The sequence below is a fragment of the Girardinichthys multiradiatus genome, chromosome 23 (assembly GCF_021462225.1).
Source record: "Girardinichthys multiradiatus isolate DD_20200921_A chromosome 23, DD_fGirMul_XY1, whole genome shotgun sequence".
NCBI classification, from domain to species: domain Eukaryota; kingdom Metazoa; phylum Chordata; class Actinopteri; order Cyprinodontiformes; family Goodeidae; genus Girardinichthys; species Girardinichthys multiradiatus.
In genome coordinates this window covers 10122168-10136999 of record NC_061815.1, presented here as the reverse complement: position 1 = coordinate 10136999, position 14832 = coordinate 10122168, and the positions used below count along the sequence as shown (strand labels likewise).

The 14832-nt window shown below is 39.2% G+C and overlaps 1 long non-coding RNA gene across 1 annotated transcript; it reads right to left on the bottom strand.

The window, feature by feature from the left end:
• Nucleotides 1–12080: 12080 nt before the first annotated feature.
• Nucleotides 12081–12927, bottom strand: LOC124860008. Its single transcript, XR_007036243.1, has 3 exons — nt 12488–12927; nt 12226–12397; nt 12081–12147 (listed from the first exon to the last, which is right to left on the bottom strand). It is a non-coding gene; the product is annotated as an uncharacterized LOC124860008 (long non-coding RNA).
• Between the last annotated feature and the right edge of the window lie 1905 nt (nt 12928–14832).

Sequence of the window (14832 nt, the reverse complement as noted above, 5' to 3'; positions counted from 1 at the left end):
GCATGGGTTCGATCTGGGGAGAGAGAACAACAGATTGTTCTGTCATGTTGGGTTCTGAACCAGGAAACTCTAGAGCAGCACACCAAAGAGACAGGAAAGGTTTAAACAAGTTTATTGAAATTGCGTTTTTGGGCAGTGTCGGGATTCCGTAGCCAGCGGGCTTCTGGGATCGGTTCATTGTAGATGAGTGTGTTGGTTCTGAGGAGAAGTGAACAAGCCACAGAGACTGAGGCTGACAGGCAAGCGTGCTGAGTGAACGAATTCCTCCAGATGGTGAATAGTGTCACATGATGGACAGGCATGGCAGGTATGCAGGAGCAATCTTGCAATCTAATCTTGTGGATCCAGTGCGGTCTTTGGACTGAGGTAAATTCACTGAAGTATTTACCATTAGGCAGGAGGCTAAACCATAATGGGTTCTCCAGGAAGTGGGTTTGCTGACAGCCAGCAAGGTAAAAGCCAGAACCATGGAGGATTTATCCAGAGCAGGGTCTTGCTGACAGCAACCACTCGGCAGAGTAAACAATCCAACGCCTCCTCCAAGGTCTCAGCTAGAAGCTACTCAGTGATTGCTCTTGATGCGGTGCAGCTGTACGGCTGCACCTTCCTGTCACACCCTGGTGGAGGAAAGGAGAAACGACATTCAGACTGCAAGACAAACCTGCACACAGCTCTGTGGCATAATTGACATAATTGTTTTAGGTTTACCATCCATTCACCTTCCTATTCCTCCGCTGCTACTGACAACCTCCTGCCTGTTTTTCTGCCCATACTTCACATCCTGTTTTTCCTGTGCTGTTAATTGTAGGTTTTCTTATCGTTATTAATAAACCCTCACCATGCCCACGTTCCGGTCTGCCCATGGGTGTTACTTCAACCACACACAACATTAAAACCAATTTATATCTTTAATACTAGTGTGAGGAGCTCTTTAGATGGAATGTTAGCTTGTTCCTACCTCTTCAATTTTTAAATGTACTTTCTCATCATCTCTCCTTTTTTTTATGTCTCCTGTTTTATTTTTTTCTTTATGTTCTTTTTATTACCACCTGGTGATTTTGCTAAACTATTGATTGCATGTGGCCAGCTTCTCTCCAAAGGCTGTATATTCATTGATCCATAAATCCCTCCACTAAAGCTCCCTCCCCACTCTCAAAACTCTCATTTTAAAGTCCCTTTCTCTCTGTCTCATTCTCACATACCATTTGTACCTCAACTGCAATTAGCTGTTGGGGTGTGAAACCACTAGTGCAGACATAATAATCCATGGGAAGAAGATTCAGCCCCTATCAAGTCATTCATTTTCCCCTGTTCATTGTGTGTTCCTCCCATCGGCTCCTCTTAGAAAAAATGATAGGTTTGTTGGAAAGCCATTTTTGTTGGAAAACATTGTCTGTTGTCTCTTGTGCCTAAATGTATATCCACAGTGATGAATATGCCTTTGTTTCAAAAAGATGTATTGGTTAATTAACTTAATGGCTTGTGGGTTTGTATATGCATGTCTATGTATGTCTACACTATGTGTGAATATTTGTATTAAATTAGGCAATATAAAGAAAAAGGCTCATTAGTTCAAAAACCAGCAAGACAAATTGGCATCAGTGATCTGATCATTTGTCAGTGTGTAATTAATGAAGCCGAGAACATCCAGCTAGAGTGCCTATCCTGCACATTTTCATCTAAGAGCCACCTTTACAACATAAGTTAACATATAGCATGCATGATACAGCACAGGTTTGGAGGTTAGGCAATTGAGTTGACTGGTAGGAAACAGCCAGAATGGTTTTTTGGAATAAACTTAATTTAAAGGTACAGTGATGTAAGAACATTAAGCCAAGCCTTTACATATTCAGGTATTTCAAAAACAATGTAGAAAGATTAAGGTCTAACCTTTTTTATGTATTTGTCTCTAAACGATGTGATTTGATTATGGGTAAACATCAATAATAATCTGTTTTATTCAGTAAAAAAAACGATCAACAAAAATGTGTTTTATATCTAAGTTAGGAGCTAGCCATAGCTTTTTGAAGCTACCTACAGGTCCTTCTCAAAATATTAGCATATTGTGATAAAGTTCATTATTTTCCATAATGTCATGATGAAAATTTAACATTCATATATTTTAGATTCATTGCACACTAACTGAAATATTTCAGGTCTTTTATTGTCTTAATATGGATGATTTTGGCATACAGCTCATGAAAACCCAAAATTCCTGTCTCACAAACTTAGCATATTTCATCCGACCAATAAAAGAAAAGTGTTTTTAATACAAAAAACGTCAACCTTCAAATAATCATGTACAGTTATGCACTCAATACTTGGTCGGGAATCCTTTGGCAGAAATGACTGCTTCAATGCGGCGTGGCATGGAGGCAATCAGCTTGTGGCACTGCTGAGGTCTTATGGAGGCCCAGGATGCTTCGATAGCGGCCTTTAGCTCATCCAGAGTGTTGGGTCTTGAGTCTCTCAACGTTCTCTTCACAGTATCCCACAGATTCTCTATGGGGTTCAGGTCAGGAGAGTTGGCAGGCCAATTGAGCACAGTGATACCATGGTCAGTAAACCATTTACCAGTGGATTTGGCACTGTGAGCAGGTGCAAGGTCGTGCTGAAAAATGAAATCTTCATCTCCATAAAGCTTTTCAGCAGATGGAAGCACGAAGTGTTCCAAAATCTCCTGATAGCAAGCTGCATTGACCCTGCCCTTGATAAAACACAGTGGACCAACACCAGCAGCTGACACGGCATCCCAGACCATCACTGACTGTGGGTACGTGACACTGGACTTCTGGCATTTTGGCATTTCCTTCTCCCCAGTCTTCCTCCAGACTCTGGCACCTTAATTTCCGAATGACATGCAGAATTTGCTTTCATCCGAAAAAAGTACTTTGGACCACTGAGCAACAGTCCAGTGCTGCTTCTCTGTAGCCCAGGTCAGGCGCTTCTGCTGCTGTTTCTGGTTCAAAAGTGGCTTGACCTGGGGAATGCGGCACCTGTAGCCCATTTCCTGCACACCCTGTGCACGGTGGCTCTGGATGTTTCTACTCCAGACTCAGTCCACTGCTTCTGCAGGTCCCCCAAGGTCTGGAATCGGCCCTTCTCCACAATCTTCCTCAGGGTCCGGTCACCTCTTCTCGTTGTTCAGCGTTTTCTGCCACACTTTTTCCTTCCCACAGACTTCCCACTGAGGTGCCTTGATACAGCACTCTGGGAACAGCCTATTCGTTCAGAAATTTCTTTCTGTGTCTTACCCTCTTGCTTGAGGGTGTCAATAGTGGCCTTCTGGACAGCAGTCAGGTTGGCAGTCTTACCCATGATTGGGGTTTTGAGTGAGGAACCAGGCTGGGAGTTTTAAAGGCCTCAGGAATCTTTTGCAGGTGTTTAGAGTTAACTCGTTGATTCAGATGATTAGGTTCATAGCTCGTTTAGAGACCCTTTTAATGATATGCTAATTTTGTGAGATAGGAATTTTGGGTTTTCATGAGCTGTATGCCAAAATCATCCGTATTAAGACAATACAAGACCTGAAATATTTCAGTTAGTGTGCAATGAATCTAAAATATATGAATGTTAAATTTTCACCATGACATTATGGAAAATAATGAACTTTATCACAATATGCTAATATTTTGAGAAGGACCTGTACAGTCTTTGATAAGAATGTTTTTCTTTTTGCTTTTACTGGTTAGATGATTGAAGCGTTTCCTGCATGTACCACCTATTTCAACTTACCCCACAGCATTTCAATGAGATTAACATCTGGGTTTTGACTCGGTGCAGCACTTCGCCCAGCAGTCCTTTGTGGTTCTTTGTTTATTCTCCACCAGAAATTGCATGAAGAAAACATACAGACTTAGCTTGAATGACACTGATTGGTGGTCCTTACGGTGGGTGGGACTACTAATAAATATTATGATTACATATTAATCTACAAGGAAAAAAAACATGATATAATTCATGTAAATATGAGATGTCAAAATTTATTCAAACAATGTTTTTTTTTATTTATTAAACCATTAGGCTTGGTCACAATGGACCAGCTTTGTTGTTATGCTATTTTCTGAATCTATCTATCTATCTATCTATCTATCTATCTATCTATCTATCTATCTATCTATCTATCTATCTATCTATCTATCTATCTATCTATCTATCTATCTATCTATCTATCTATCTATCTATCTATCTATCTATCTATCTATCTATCTATCTATCTATCTATCTATCTATCTATCTATCTATCTATCTATCTATCTATCTATCTATCTATCTATCTATCTATCTATCTATCTATCTATCTATCTATCTATCTATCTATCTATCTATCTATCTATCTATCTATCTATCTATCTATCTATCTATCTATCTATCTATCTATCGCATATCCACCTTTAAAAAACACAAAATCTCTTATGTTGCATTGATTTTATGAGATTTGCTTTCTGCCACTGGGCTGAGATTTAATTAAATTTATCTCCAATACAGCAAAGTTTGTTTTCTGTAAACCAGAACATTTTTATATAATTTGATATTAAGCATAAGTGAAAGGCACCTGCTTTACTTGGTCCAGAAAAATCCAATTTTATGCCTTGTGTATTTAGTCTCACCTGATGTGCCTCTGATTGATTCAGTCCCTGTATTGCCTCGTGCACACCTTTTTTCCAGTGCTTACGGACTCTTAGTTGTGTCGTTGATGTTAGGCACGAGGTTCTCATGACCTGCTTTACAATGGCATGGAGTTAACTTCAATGCATTATTATGAGACACGTATTCAAATTCATGGTCTCAGGTTAACAAAAGAAATATCTAAAAGAAAGTTGTGATGTGCTTGAGCGTGGGCTCTGCGGAAGGTATAAGCACGTGGGAGAGGAAGTGGGATTCACTGTCCAGTTTGAGCTGTTGCAGAGAGATAAAGAGAGGAAAAGAAAGAATATGGGTCTGAAGAGAGGAGTGGGTGGAGGAAGGCTTTTATAGGGAAGGGTTAGATGACTGCAGAGATGGCGGTAAACACAGGGGGCAAATGCAGGAAAAAGACCTGAGACACAGCTCCATTGTTTGTTTGTGAAGGATATGAAAGTCCTTCTGTTATACTGGCTCTGAGGCTACTATGGTAACATAACCCAGGGGTGACTGTGGCAGAGGTAAAAGCTTTTGCTATCGTGTAAAATGAAAAATGAGAACAGTGTTTGAAGAGTGTAAAAAAACATGTCAGTCTTAATAACAGAATCCAACTTTTAACCATCTTTGTTTTATAGTAAAATTTGTTTCTGTGAGTTATTGCTTATGCACATAGTAAACATAATGGCATCATTAAAGTAATATATATTTTAATTTTAGTGTTTTAAAAATGTATTCCCCATGTTTATTAATACTTTAAATATTTGTTTCTAAAAATGACAGAAATAACTGTGCCAAATCAAAATACTACACATCAATTTACAGTCAAATCAATTCTTTCTTTAACCCACATGCCATTGGCCCCCAAAAATTCTTTCATTTCTATTTAACTTAATTTATTGATTTTACAGAAATAAACATTTAAAAACTCATGCATGTAGATGTCATCTCACACGTCTGATCAAATGCACTCATATAACAATCTGTTAAACCGTGACGATGATCTACAAATAACTCTGCAGTTTAACCTACACATCTTAGCAGCAGAAGTAAGTGCTGATGATAAATCCAAGTTTTCATACCAAGGCAATCCAGAGCTCATGTGGTTTACAATCTTTCACACTCTTAATATTTAACCTGAATAGTCAAACTTATTATAATTGTAACTGTTTTGTAGTTATTGAGGTTGGTTTACACTATAATTTACCTTTTTCTTTTGTCTGGATTTTATTTGTTTGTTTTTATGTAACTGTACATGGAGGACTAATGATATGGACTGAGAAATCAAATAAGGCGTTAGATACAAGTCCTGCCTACTACAAGTTCTAATTTGATAAGAACAGCAAAAAGAATGACTATTCTGGATTGGTTTTTCGTTGGGTGTGTCCTTGCCTTTGCCAAAGTAACCATTGGAAGTATCCAAATGGCCACTATAGAAAACACCTCTACATATAAACTTCAAAAAGCTGTAATTTTTGAATCCTTCAACATACAGTGATACAGCAAACAAAAAGTCCCAAAGTGGTTAAAAAAAGGTTGAGTACCACTTCCCAGTAGTAAGCAAAGCATCTCACCATCCCTCATGTGCATGCACAAGTAAACACAAAAACTCCTCAACGTACTTTCAAAGACGTATTTTTTTTGCTAATTTTAAAACTGTATTTCCCAGCTAACATATAAACAAACTACCTGTACATAAAAGTTTTCACCTACTGGTCTTGAATAGAATCCTCTCCTTCCTCCACCCAGTTGGCAAACAGTGAGAGTCCGGTTTGGTCCGGTCCTCTTCAAAAAGTTGCTCTCCCTTCTCTACCTGCCTTATCAGGGGTTTAGCTCCTCTTAGCAAAATGTTTTGCCACGATTTGTTTAGTAAAACACTCAGTTTGTTGTCTAATAATACTATATACACAATTATGCAATGAGGGCCTCCACTGTTAACACTCGTGGTTTTTAAAGATGTTCGAAATAGGTGTCAATCAAAAGAAGAGAAACTCGTGGCCATTCTGGCTCAGTGGTGTTAGGAATTTGATTTGATTTTTTAAATTGTGGTATTCTGAAAGCAAACTCACATACTTTTAGATCTTGCATGGCCTCCTGATCCGGAGGAGATATAGCACTCCCAGTGGAGGCTTCCATTATAAAGTCTGATGACTTGTATGCTTTCTTAATATCTAAGTCCTGGGTAGTGGATTAAATAATAAAATGTCCAGATGCAAAGCTTTTTGCCCAATTGCTGACTTGACTATAAATCCGGCAAGATAAAACAGTTAATTTATGATAATGTTTTTGAAAAGCAACACTGTCAACATGCATTATTTGTTTCAGCGCCTGTGAGTGGGCAGCAAAGCCTCAGTGACCCGTCCCCCCCTTGTCTTGTGTCATGCTGTATGTTTGGATGGGTTGTACTGGAATTCTAATTTCCCCTCGGGGATCAATAAAATATCTTTGAATTGAATTGAATTGTTTCAAGTTCCTTCTTTGCATTGGTATCTCAGTTCCTTATCCTGGTTTTTGCTGCCTGGCTCAGTGTGCATGTGCTGACATTCTGCAAGTAAACATGAATGGGTCTATATCACAGAACTGTTAAAGAGAAGAGATTTATCAATTACCTTCTGCCTAACAAGTTCAAGTAGGGGGCACAGGAGTGGCTTAATCAAAGTCTGTTTCATTTTATATCTGATTATAATGTGGTGGCATGACCTTAAACAAGCTGTTGATGCTCCAAAACCCCCTATTGTGGCTGATTTAAACAAATTTCGCTAGGAAGATTTCATGTGATGCAAAACACTTATTGCCAGTTATTGCAAATGCTTGATGTCAGTTGTTGCTGCCGAATGTACTGCAACCAGTTTCTTGGTTTAGGGAGCACTGACTTTTTCACATTGGTAGGTTTGGATTACCTTTATCCCTTAATAAATCAAACTGCAATTTTTATTGACTCGGGTTATCTTTTTCTGATATTAAAATTAGTTTGTTGAACATACTGGTAGTTCTTACTGATCCAACAAATAGAATGTGTATATGTACACACATGATTTCTTGCAAAGCCTTTGTTTTATTTCTTAGTATACGCCTTTGAAATTTCTGCTTTCTTTAACAGAACCGAAATAAATAAACTCCTTAATCACTTTGAAAATGACTCCATGTTCCTCTCTGCAATCTCGCTGCTCTTTTCCTGCCATTTATACACCATCTTTCTCTCTCTGTCTCTGTGTGTACAGATAACCATAGAGTGTGTGTGAGAGTCAGTCAACAATTACAACCAGGAAATCAATTAATTAATTGCGGAATAAAATCAATTGTTACAGGGCTTAAAAAAAACAGAAGCAGCCACAGTTATCTTGATGTTGAGCAAAAAAGGATTTTAGGGTCTGGGAACACTGATAAAGCATTGATCTCCTCCTCCTTTTACTCTTGTGTTCATCTGTTTCTCATTCCCTATCGGGCCTCATTCGTTCATCGACATTCTGTCTCACTGTGTCCATCGGTCTTACTGTTTTTGTGCCTTCAGAGGACCACTGATGAAACCGGGTGTTCCTGTTCTGTTGTTTCTGCTGGCGTTTTACAGATGTTATTTGAAATCAACATTTAGTTGTTCTCATGCCTTCCTCAGTAAAAGTAATTAAAACAGTAGCAATTAGAATATTTTTGAGGACATAGAGTACAGACCAAAAGTTTGGACACACCTTCTTATTCAAAGAGTTGTCATTATTTTCATGACTATGAATATTGTATATATGTATGTATGTATAATGTCATGATGAAAATTTAACATTCATATATTTTAGATTCATTGCACACTAACTGAAATATTTCAGGTCTTTTATTGTCTTAATACGGATGATTGTGGCATACAGCTCATGAAAACCCAAAATTCCTATCTCACAAAATTAGCATATTTCATCCGACCAATAAAAGAAAAGTGTTTTTAATACAAAAAACGTCAACCTTCAAATAATCATGTACAGTTATGCACTCAATACTTGGTCGGGAATCCTTTTACAGAAATGACTGCTTCAATGCGGCGTGGCATGGAGGCAATCACCCTGTGGCACTGCTGAGGTCTTATGGAGGCCCAGGATGCTTCGATTGCGGCCTTTAGCTCATCCAGAGTGTTGGGTCTTGAGTCTCTCAACGTTCTCTTCACAATATCCCACAGATTCTCTATGGGGTTCAGGTCAGGAGAGTTGGCAGGCCAATTGAGCACAGTGATACCATGGTCAGTAAACCATTTACCAGTGGTTTTGGCACTGTGAGCAGGTGCCAGGTCGTGCTGAAAAATGAAATCTTCATCTCCATAAAGCTTTTCAGCAGATGGAAGCAAGAAGTGCTCCAAAATCTCCTGATAGCAAGCTGCATTGACCCTGCCCTTGATAAAACACAGTGGACCAACACCAGCAGCTGACACAGCACCCCAGACCATCACTGACTGTGGGTACTTGACACTGGACTTCTGGCATTTTGGCATTTCCTTCTCCCCAGTCTTCCTCCAGACTCTGGCACCTTGATTTCCGAATGACATGCAGAATTTGCTTTCATTCGAAAAAAGTACTTTGGACCACTGAGCAACAGTCCAGTGCTGCTTCTCTGTAGCCCAGGTCTGGGGAATGCGGCACCTGTAGCCCGTTTCCTGCACACTCCTGTGCACGGTGGCTCTGGATGTTTCTACTCCAGACTCAGTCCACTGCTTCCGCAGGTCCCCGAAGGTCTGGAATCGGCCCTTCTCCACAATCTTCCTCAGGGTCCGGTCACCTCTTCTCGTTGTGCAGCGTTTTCTGCCACACTTTTTCCTTCCCACAGACTTCCCACTGAGGTGCCTTGATACAGCACTCTGGGAACAGCCTATTCGTTCAGAAATTTCTTTCTGTGTCTTACCCTCTTGCTTGAGGGTGTCAATAGTGGCCTTCTGGACAGCAGTCAGGTCGGCAGTCTTACCCATGATTGGGGTTTTGAGTGATGAACCAGGCTGGGAGTTTTAAAGGCCTCAGGAATCTTTTGCAGGTGTTTAGAGTTAACTCGTTGATTCAGATGATTAGGTTCATAGCTCGTTTAGAGACCCTTTTAATGATATGCTAATTTTGTGAGATAGGAATTTTGGGTTTTCATGAGCTGTATGCCAAAATCATCCGTATTAAGACAATAAAAGACCTGAAATATTTCAGTTAGTGTGCAATGAATCTAAAATATATGAATGTTAAATTTTCATCATGACATTATGGAAAATAATGAACTTAATCACAATATGCTAATATTTTGAGAAGGACCTGTAGTTTCTGTAAAATTCAACAATGAAAAGCACATTGAAGTGGTTACTGAAAAGGGATCAGGAAAGACTGAAATGATTACATTCCATTTTTCAGCGCTGACTATACATCGAGCCTCGATCTGCAAAAACAAACTCATCATCCATCATGACTCTCAAAGACCAGTCGACACACAGACAGACGGCTGATGGTTCCAGTCAAATCGATGAGCTTCAACATGGCTGCAGATGGGGCATAATCCCAGCTTTGTTTTTTATTACCTAAAAAGACAGGTGAAAAGACTGTCCAGCAGTGTGTTTGCTAAAACTATAAAGTCAACTTGAAACTAATTTATTTGACAGACAAGGAAATGTGATTTCTGCAGTGACATTAGCTTATACTTGGCAACAATAAATGATCAACTGAAGGACATTGCAGCTCTCTCATCCTGCAGGATTTCTTACCCTTTTCTAGAGATGTGGCTTCCAGACTCTGTCCATTTCTGTATTTTGTCCTTCTTTAATTTTCAAGTCAAGTTTATTTATAGAGTAAGCACTGCATAATATTATGTCATGGGTAAATTACAGCCTATCGAGCATTCTTTATGTTTGTTGCTTGTCTTCTTTAAAGGTAAGTGCAATTTTTACAGGTCTAAGGCAGATTGCCCATAAACAGATAAGGCATCTGTAAAAACAAGAGAAAGAATGAGACAGCTGACTGTTGCTTCTGTTCAGTGCAGCTTTGCTCAGCAGAATTTATTTAGTCACTGTAAACTCCAAATATCCCCAACATCCATAATGTCGGAAACAAAACCAAAATACATACAAGCTAGTTACAGTAAAATATTTTCCACAAATAATATAGAGACCTATACATTTTCCACAATAATATGAGTTTAGTGTACTAACTAAATGAACACATCCACATTCAGTCAGTCACCTGAGCATTTGGTTCAGGACCACTGAAATCAATACCCTGAGCTGTAAATTTTATGGGATCTCAAATTTGACCTTTTATAACTCCACTCATAGTGAAAAAGGAAAGAATCTTGCATAACAAAATAAAATAAACTTAAGAAACCGGAGAGAATGAGAAAACTGCAGGATCCAGTCCAGAAGTCTAAGAATTACAACTGGCTTTGCCTTTATAAGGGGTGGCATTTATAACGTCAGCCATATGTTCATGTCTGACGTTATAAATGCTCTCCCTTGCAAGGTTATCAATAAAAGGCTGATTAAGTGACAATCAATCTCTTTGGAAGGTTATTCCCGAAGTCCTGGCATTTGGCTATTTCTGACAGACAGTGTGGCCTTGTTTTCCTTCAAGAGCAGAGGTGTCCTTCTTTCCAATCTTCCTTGAAAGTTTAACTTGTGCAGTCTCTTTTTGGAGTTGAGGCAGGCAGGGTAAACTTTCATTGACGGCTCCCCATGGTGGTCACTTTGACTTCAATAGTCAGGAGCACACCAAACTAAATGTTTGATGTTTAAAATGCTTATTGGTGATGTTCTCATTTTGTCCACCTGGGCCTGTAAAGAATCCTAAGACTAAAAGTAGCTCTAAGTGATATCATTCTAAAAAAAATCTTAGATTTCCTCAAATTCTAATTTTTTATTAGAATTTACCCTCGGTAAAAGTGATTTTAGTGAGCTTAAGAGTGTCTTAAGCAGGCAAGATGGCGGAAAGACAGAGCGAGGAGAGATATTCTCTACACAATGAACAGTGGATTAATAAAACGCTACCAGCTCCACCGTGCTGGCATCTACCGCCATAAGAGTCAAGTAAACTTTTGTTTCTTCTAACAACCAATCACAGCTCTTAGAAGAAAGCACCACACCTAGCAACCAGGTCAACCACACCTCACAAAGATAGGAATTTCTGTTGTCTCCTTGTTCAGAGTCACTCTCAGCAGAGGACAAAATCACTCTTAAGCTAGGGGTCCTTGCCAAGAATGTTTAGGCTAAGATAGGAGCTCTCTGAGAGACTGAGAATCTTTGTGAATACTGGCCCAGATGTTTTAATCAATTGTTAGATTTTAAAACAGATTTTTGTTTTTATTTGTTAATATTTTTTGGATTTTTCAGTAATCATAAATATCCATATATCTAAATAATAAAAAATAAAACAAATACATTAAAAAAATGGAAAATCCAGTTCCTGACATGATTCTAGAAAGGGAGCTGACCCACATGCAAAAATAAACTCAGGAGAGACTTACAGATTTTTAAGAGATTTATTTTCAGATGAATGAGTTAGTGGCAAGAGAACAGGACCGGTAGATCACCAACTGCACAGAGAAGGGGAGAACAGGTAAGTACTGAGTGATGGGTTGATTATTATAGTAAAAGTAATATGAAACGCTTACTGGATGAGATGATTGAACTGCCAGGGGGAAAGAGGGATGTGGAGTGTGGGAGCACTAGACCAGAGGAAAGCTGCCAGCTTGGAGTTTATCTAGAGAAGGTAACTGGAGGCTTGAGTCTTAGATCCAGAAGTCAGGAAACAAACATGAAACATAGCCAGGGCTTAAAAGCAACCTGAGAAGGAGGACACGCAAAGGTTAGTCAAAGCTCTAAGAAAATACAAAAGCTTAAGCACATAGCTAGAGTCTGGTGAGAGTTTGTTACCACTGTTGGCTAACACTCAGGCATTAAAGTTCTGGCAGCCTCCTGCTTAAATGGTCCCAGCAGCAATCAGCAGGATGAGCCACACCTGTCACCTCTGCACCCATGAGCTCCCACACCACCTATGGACTAAGCAGAGTAAATAGCAGGAAAGAAACAGAAAACAAACAGATACTCCCAGACCCCGACACTTCTAACAGAGCTACTTGAACATGCTGTAATTCTAGAATGGCCAGGCTGCTGTAGGATGTCCTAACTTTGCAACACTACACAAAGTCATCCTTAATATGATGTGAGCTCTGTATTCACATTTTATCATAAACTTATTGTTCCATGAATTATTTAGTGTTTTGAGTTTGGGCATGTTCTGTAAGCATACAGTGGTGTTCCTAATACACATGTTAAAATATGTTAACATGTTTTAGTGTTAACAATTAAAATTAGCTTTTTAATGTTATATGGTTCTCTTTGAGTTAAGCTAGACGGTAACTGACCTTTTCCTAACTCTAAACCTGTACAAGTTCTGAATGGAGTGAATGTCAGCCCTGATTAACAACCTAATCACAACAAACTCTAAAGACCTCCATGCAGCACGTGGTTCAATTCAATGAGGTTGGCGGCAATACTTCAGTCTCCTCGGCCCCTTTCCGTACCTTGTGCTGCACCAGGAAGGCAAAGCCACACCAAAAATAACTCAAGCAAAGAAAAACATTTTTACCTTTCAGTGTTTGTTTGTGGTGTGTGACAAAAATATTGTTTTTTATGGTGAGGAAAATGTATATGAAATTGTCTACAAAGTAAATTAAAGTGAAATGAGCTAGTGGTGAAGTGTGGATATTGTCATGTGTCGCTTGCCATCACAACATATTACACAGATGTAAATTCATTTTGTGAAACATCAATTCCTGTCACGCTTTTGTGTGACTCTAGATGTGCTTGCAGACTGAATAATATGTTTTGGGGTCAAGACTCATGGTGTTCACAGTGTTCTGCTGCATCAAGACAAGAACTTAGCTTTTGCCTCCAGTCAGTCAGTCAGTCAGTCATTTTCTATACCGCTTCTTCCATAGTGGGTCGTGGGGAAGCTGGTGCCTATCTCCAGCAGTCTATGGGTGGGAGGCGGGGTACACCCTGGACAGGTCTCCAGTCCATCGCTGGGCAACACACAAACAACCATGCACACACTCATTCAGACACCAAAGGGCAATTTAGAGAGACCAATTAACCCAACAGGCATGTCTTTGGACTGTGGAAGGAAGCCGGAGTACCCGGTGAGAACCCACGCATGCACAGGGAGAACATCCAAACTCTATGCAAAAATATCCAAGCACAAAAACCTTACTCTCTCAAGAAGGATATTTCTGCTGGCAAACTCTCTGACACAAAAATGTGGCTGCCTTGAAACACTATAGTTAAGGGCATCTTCTAAATCTAGAATTCAAGCCCAGTGCAACAGAGCTGTGAAAATGACATTTTTCACATGCAAGGTTTTGACATGTCCACACAGGAAATGCGCAGGTACATTCTAATTGGATGAAGATCCTGCTGATTTGTTAATTTCCAAGATTTATTCTAGCACCCTAAGAAACTCCTCTGGAATTAATGGGTTCATTATACTTCGGATCTTCACACTGTGAGAAATCCGGTTGTCTGTTGCTGAAAAGGTCTGGTCCAGTGGGGGGGAACTTGGACCTAAGTACAGTCTGACTAAATATGGGACCAAAGTTTCTGGCAAGCCAAATCAACATGTGGACTGATACCAGCTTGGTCTGACATTTGACTGTATTATTCATACCTTTTTTCACATGGCAGCAACGGACATTATGAGCATTGACCTTGGTAGCAAGACATATTCCTCACTTTGTTAAAGATAGAGACGTCACAATGTGGTGAAATATATAAATCAAAGTGAAATTATTTGACTGACTTTAATAATACCATGTTTCCCTTTTTCTGAAGTACAATTTCTTCCAAATGTTTTCATATGCTTTGAATTATCTTACTAAAGTTACAACCACAAACCTCAGTTTTTTTAATTGGGAATGATATAATACAACAAGACAAAGTAGCAAATTATTGTGAAAAGGAAGGAAAATTATACATGCTTTTTTGTAATTGTATTTATCCTTCCTACTAGTCTTAACTGATTCGCCAATACTATATGTTACATTACAATAATTGTTTTAAAAAGGTAATTGATTATTTACATCTCTCAAGGATCACTACAGTGCTTTAGATGTAGTTTGGGTTTCTTGTGACTTCTCTGATGAGTCGTCGATGCAATTTTGGAGATACGGTAGGCCGGACACTCGGTAAGGTTCACCACTATTCAATTTTTTCTCCATTTG